The 6,762-nt window shown below is 39.5% G+C and overlaps 1 protein-coding gene across 1 annotated transcript in view; it reads left to right on the top strand.

Moving 5' to 3' along the window:
* The first annotated feature begins 1,934 nt into the window (after nt 1–1,934).
* ZNF780A (zinc finger protein 780A) overlaps nt 1,935–6,762 on the top strand; it is a 19,643-nt gene continuing 14,815 nt past the window's right edge. The window contains 1 exon segment of the mRNA XM_017887475.1: nt 1,935–2,041. The gene's annotated coding sequence lies outside the window, so the exon portion shown is untranslated.

The raw sequence follows: 6,762 nt of genomic DNA, 5'->3' as shown, positions 1-6,762 counted from the left end.
ACAGAATATTCTAATTAATACAGGAATTTTTCAAACATTACATAGTTTCAATTACCTTAGTATTCATACCTTTTCAAATTTGTACTACTTTGGACAATATATACTCAGCTGTTATTGATTTCTAATTTAATTCAATTTTTGTCAACATGCTTTGTATGACTTGAATCCTCTTACATTTATTGAGACTTGTTTTATGGCCCAGAACAAGGCCTATACTGGTTAAGTATCCCCTGTCCACATAAATGAATTTTACTGTCATTGAGGAGAGTGTTCCACAAATATAAATGAGATCAAGTAAGTTGATATGTAGCTCAAATCTGCTATACCCTATTGCTTTTCTGTGTTTGTTCTATCAATTACCAAGATAGATATATTGAAATATCTGACTATAATTGTATATCTGTCTCCTTTTTAATCTAACGGAGTTTTCTTCCCAAAGAAGCTTTGCTTTTAGGAGCAAAATTTATGTGTGTATTTTCTACTCGATGAGCTGTCTGCTTTATCATTATTATGATGTACCCTTCTTTATCCCTGGTAATAGTCTTTGTCCTGGAGTCTACTTTGTTTTTAATAAAGCCACTCCAACTTTTTTGACTAGTGTTAGGATGGTGTATATTTTTCCATCCTTTTATGCTTAACCTTTTAGTGCTTTTCATTTAACATATTACCTGTAGGTAGAACACATTTGGGTCTGACTTTTTATTTATTTTTTTATTATTATCTTTTTTTATTATACTTTAAGTTCTAGGGTACATGTGCACGTTGGTATATTACATATGTATACATGTGCCATGTTGGTGTGCTGCACCCATTAACTCATCACTTACATTAGGTATATCTCCTAATGCTATCCCTCCCTGCTCCCCCCACCCCACGACAGGCCCCAGTGTCTTATGTTCCCCACCCTGTGTCCAAGTGCTCTCATTGTTCAATTCCCACCTATGAGTGAGAACAGGTGGTGTTTGGCTTTTTGTCCTTGCAATAGTGTGCTCAGAATGATGGTTTCCAGCTTTATCCATGTCCCTACAAAGGACATGAACTCATCCATTTTTATGGCTGCATAGTATTCCATGGTGTATATGTGCCACATTTTCTTAATCCAGTCTATCATTGATGGACATGTGGGTCTGACTTTTTAAAAATCCAATCTGACAATCTTTGTAAATTAAGGTGTTTAGACCATTTACATTTAATGTGATTATTGATATGGTTGAGTTGATTATCTTGTTATTCGTTTTCTGTCACAATTCTGGAATGAAAAGATGTTTTGCTCTTTAGTATTCCATGTTTCCTCCTTATGTAGCATAGGAAACTAGAAAAATGATTTTGAAAGTTCAGTGTTGTTAGACTACAACAGTGAAATCAGGCTCTTCCTAGGAAAAGCAAGCCCTTTTTTGCATTTGTTTATACTATTTTAACCAAGTGTTAATTATTCATCCTTCAAGATAAAGCAAGTAATTCTCTGTATATTTTTATCCGTTTCCATGTCGTCCTGAATCACGTTTTTCTCTCCAGGTAACAGGAACATTGTCTCGAGGAATCCAGGACATTTGATTCTGAAATCTCCAATGTGAACTATACTTCCTCTCCTAGTATATAACCAACCAATTCTTTAGTTCAAGCTTTTCAAATTTATCCTAAGTCCCCTTCAAATAGCACAGAGAAGTGGAAGCCTATTGCTGGGAGTTAAAGCACCCACATCTTGACATAATTTTACTTTAAATTCTTCTTTCTTCTTTAAAAGTTCTGCTCATTTGCATTCTCCATGGAGAGAAAAAGTTATACTGACGCTCTGAAAGGGAAACGCTCCTCTCAGATGGGGATCCTCGCCCAAGGCAGAAACCTGTGCACCCCGCGGGCTGGAACTCCCACGAATCCACTAGGCTCGGCTCCCTTAGGGGTCGGCCCCCATAGTATGCTGGGATCAACCTGAGAGGATCAGAGCTCAAGGCTTCTGAGGCTTTTTCTGTTCAGGACTGTATTTCCCAGCGGCCACCGCGCCAGTTCACTTCCGGTCTCCAGGGGTCGACGACATAGTGGGGTGAGGTCTTCGCGTCCTAGGAAGAGATCCGTGGCTGCGGGAGGTCTCTGCGGACTGGGGCTGGAACCTGACTGACCCGACAGTGCGGGTGGGCTAGAGAGAGGTGCTCAGAGTCGGAACCCCGGGGCGCAGACGGGATCTGTCGGATCCCCAGGCGTGCGTGTGCGCGGGCATCAGAGGAGGGGGATTGTGAGATTATGAGTGACGGAGGGGACTGTGTGAGTGTGTGCGTGAGGCCCTATGCACGGGCCCGGGAAGGCGTGTGGACGCAGCGCACTTTGCTGGGGCTGTGTGAGTGTCACTATGCTGGTGCCCGTAAGCTCCTGCTGCTTCCTCCCTCTTTCCCCTTTACAGCTGCGGGGACTGCAGCAGAGCAATGTCCCCAGTAGGGAGGTCAGATATTGAGCCGAGAATGAAGCTTTACACAAGAAAGCGCAGAAGTGTCCCCGACTGTTCCCCAGGAGGGCAGCTACATGTTGAGAACCACAGCGTCCTCAGAGCTCTGTCCCCAGAAAGCAGCTCCAAACTGGTTGTACTGGTTGAACCGATTCCGCCTCCTTTTACTTCCTTCCTATTTCGTGTGAAGTGAGGGAAATTGTGGCCATGGAGGGAGGGTGCTTTCAAACTTAGTCTGCGCTCCAAGAAAAACCTGGAGTCTCACGCTTGCCGTACCCTTCCCCAGTCGTGTTATTATCCAAAAGAAGCACCTGGAGGAAGATGAGAGCATTATTTCTGCACATCTAAAAGTCCAGGGTGAGTTCGTGCTTTGTATTTGCTCAAGAAATGCGTTTTTGACTTTAGAATATTGAGATTCCCGTAAATTTTCAGTGAATCTGGGGGGATATGCAAATTCATTCATGCACCCCCCTTCACCTTTCCACTTAATATTCACAAAACCATTTGGCAAATCGTTCACACCTTCCTGTGCGCTCTCTTTTTCGAAGCTGGTATGGAAATACACCTCCAGTAGTTAATACTAAAACTCCATTTTAGACCCATATTTGGGAAGGAGGAGATTAGTGTTTAGGTGGAATCACACACCAGACATCAGTTGGTCTTTACAGACCTCCTTTTCCAAACAGGGAAGAATGGAGATGGTTGGATGATTTCCATTAGTCTGTGAGGCATTCGGGAGTGGAAAAGTGACCGCACAGAAATTGGTATCAACGAGAGCCAGGATTTTTCCAGGGAGTCCATGAGATGATATTTGTAATACTTGCCAGATCTCTCTGAGGTTTGGCAGCTCCCGTTGTGTTTTGGGCGTGTGTGTGTGTGTGGACTGTGAGAGGCAATACAGTGTTGTGGTTAAGAATAGGGGAGTGGATCCAGAGTATTTGGGTTGGAATGTTGGTTCTGTCATGAGAATGAATTAATATCGTAAAGCCCCTTAGAGCAGAGATAGGCATATAATAACGTTTAATATGTTTTAACTGTTGTTTTTGTGTAGTCATTTTAAGTCATTCCCCTTGACTGTCTATAGAACCGGAGCATTGGGAATATGTGATTCATTGCGATTGCTGCTTGTATATTAAGAAAATGAGTGAGGTGCTCAAATGATCTAGGACAGAAATTCTTTTTAAATCGACAGATATAATTGTATGTATTTATCATGTGCAACATGATGTTTTATGGTATGTATACATTGTGGAATGACTAAATCTAGCTAATTAACAATGCATTACCTCACATAGTTATCATTTTTGTGGTAAGAACACTTAATATCCACTCTCCTAGCATTTTTCAAGGCTACAGAATATTGTTATTAATTGTAGATACCCTGTTGTGTAATAATCTCTTGAACTTATTTCTCCTCCTGAAATTTTGTATCCTTTGACCAACATTTCCCCAGTCAACACTGCCCTCCTTCCTCCCTCACCCACATTATCCCAGATCTGTAAATACCATTCTACTCTCAACTTCTGTGATATCAACTTTTTTAGATTTGGCTGATGAGTGAGATCATGTGTCTTTCTGTGCTTGGCTTCCTTCACTTAATATGATGTTCGCCAGGCTCATCCATGTTTTTGCAAATGACAGAATTTCCTTTTTATGGCTAAATAGTATTCCCTTGTGTATATATACCTGCATATATACCACATTTTCTTTATCCATTCATTCATTGTTAGACACGTAGGTTGATGCCATAACTTGGCTATTGTGAATAGTGCTGTAATAAACATGGCTGTGCTGGTATCTCTTTGACATACGAATTTCATTTCCTTTGGAGATGTATTCCCAGTATTGGGATTGCTGGATCATATGGTAGTTGCATTTCTAACTTTTTGAGTAAGCTCCATACTGTTTTATATAATGGCTGTGCCCATTTACATTCTTGCCCACAGTGTGCAAGAGTTCCCTTTTCTCTACATTCTTGCCAATATTTGTTAACATTTGTCTTTCTAGTAGCCACCCTAACAGGTATGAGGTAATATCTTATTGCAGGTTTAATTTTCATTTCCCTTATGATTAGTGATGTTGAGTATTTTTTCATATACTGTTGGCCATTTTTTATGTCTTCTTTTGGGATGTGCCTATTCGGGTCCTTTGCCCATGTTTTAATCAGGTTTTTTTTTTTGCTGTTGAGTTGTTTGACTTCCTCATATATTTTGGATCTTAATCTCTTATATATGTGGTTGCAAATATTTTCTCTCATTCCACATGGTGTCTCTTCACTTTGTTGATTGTTTCCTTTTCTGTGCAGAAGCTTTTTAGCTTGATATCATTTCATTTGTTCATTTTTGCTTTTGTTGCCTTTGCTTTTGAGGTCATATCCCAAAAAAAATCATTGCTCAGATCAGTTTCATGGAACTTTCCCCCCATGTTTTCTTCTATTTGTTTCATAGTTTAGGATCTTACATTTAAGTATTTAATCTGTTTAGAGTTGATTTTTGTATAATGGTTTGAGATAAGGGTCTAATTGCATTTTTCTGCATATGGATACCTACTTTTCACAGTAGTATTTTTTGAAGAGTCTTTTCCCCCATTGTATGTTCTTGGCACCCTCCTCAAAACTCAGTTGGTTATAAATATATGGATTTATTCTGGGCCTCTCTATTCTGTTTCTTTGGTCTATGTGTCTTTTTTTATGTCAGTACCCTGCTGTTTTGGTTACTATAGCTTTGTAGTATATATTGAAGTCAGATAGTTTGATGCCTCCAACTTTGTTCCTTTTGCTCAAGATTGCTTTAGCTATTTGGGTCTTTTGTGGTTCTATACAAATTTTAGCATTTTTTGTTTTTTCCTATTTCTGTAAGGAATGTAGGACAGAAATTCTTAACCTGAGTTCTTGTGACTCCATTTATGGTCTCAGGGACCAAAAGCTCTTGAAATAAAATATTGAAGTATTATAGAAATTTATAAATGTGGGTTTTAGAGGGAGAAATAGTGTATCATTTCATAAGATTATAAAAAAATTTATGTGACCCATGAGGTTTGGATCCATTGATCTAGATAGAACATTGTTTCTCAGCTGGGGTGATGTTTAGAAACTTTTGGTTGTCATGATGTCAGGGAGGGTGCTACTTAGATCTAATGGATGGAGGTCAGGAATGCTGCTGAACATTGTATTATGCACAAGATAGCTCTCCCCACTCCCCCAACTAAGAATTATCTAGCACAATATGTCATTAGTGCCTAGGGTGAGAAACCGTGGTCTAGAATCAAAAGATTGTGATATCTGGAATGACATTGTAAATGATCTTGTATAAACTAAGTGTTCTGTAATACAGAAATCATTAAGTTAATCATATTAGACCCAAGTGATAGAGTATTATGCAGGTAATAAAATGATGTCTATAAGGAATTATGAAAAGAAAAATATTTGATATATCATTAAGCAATATTCATGCTATGAGCAATAATACTCAAGAAAATGTTGCATGAGACGGGGTACGGTGACTCACACCTGTAATCCCAGCACTTCTGGAGGCTGAGACAGGCAGATCATTTGAGGTCAGGAGTTTGAGACCAGCCTTGCCAACATGGTGAAACCTTGTCTCTACTAAAAATACAAAAACTAGCCAGGGGTGGTGGTAGGCGCCTGTAATCCCAGCTATTCAGGAGGCTGAGGCAGGAGAATTGCTTGAACCTGGGAGGCAGAGGTTGCAGTGAGCTGAGATCAGGCCATAGCACTCTAGCCTGGGTGACAGAGCAAGACTTCACCCCGCCCCCCCAAAAGAAATTGTTATATTGTATGTGAATCCCATATACTAAGATAGGGTTTTTGTATAAGAATTCGGTAAGAATCATATCTAAAGGCATTCTATAAGAATTATATCTAAAATAATATTTTAATTGGTTATTTGGTGAAGAAGGAAACCAAGCATGGTGGTGTATATTCCAGAAATTTTCTCACATAGTTTGCAAATGCTACTTATCTGCATTGTGTTCATTCGAAGAAGAATCTTGATAATGAGAATATCTAATTATATTGGTGAGATACAGCTAACGGGTGTTAGAACTACCTGATGTTATTTTTTATAGTCGCATTAACCTCTTGTTGAACCTCATGACAGGCTCAGGTTTTTTTCCTGATAACTCTGTTTTTGTTTTTTACTTCGAAAGTAGAAATAGACTATCATTAATGCATACAAGTCATTGGTTGGGGACTTGCAGAAAATTTTTTCTAGAAATTGTTCCAACATACATAAAAAAACATAGACGGCCGGGCGCGGTGGCTCAAGCCTGTAATCCCAGCACTTTGGGAGGCCGAGACGGGCGGA

This window comes from Rhinopithecus bieti, unplaced genomic scaffold (genome assembly GCF_001698545.2).
Source record: "Rhinopithecus bieti isolate Rb0 unplaced genomic scaffold, ASM169854v2 scaffold_15776, whole genome shotgun sequence".
NCBI classification, from domain to species: Eukaryota; Metazoa; Chordata; class Mammalia; order Primates; family Cercopithecidae; genus Rhinopithecus; species Rhinopithecus bieti.
This window is presented reverse-complemented; position numbering and strand designations above follow the sequence as displayed.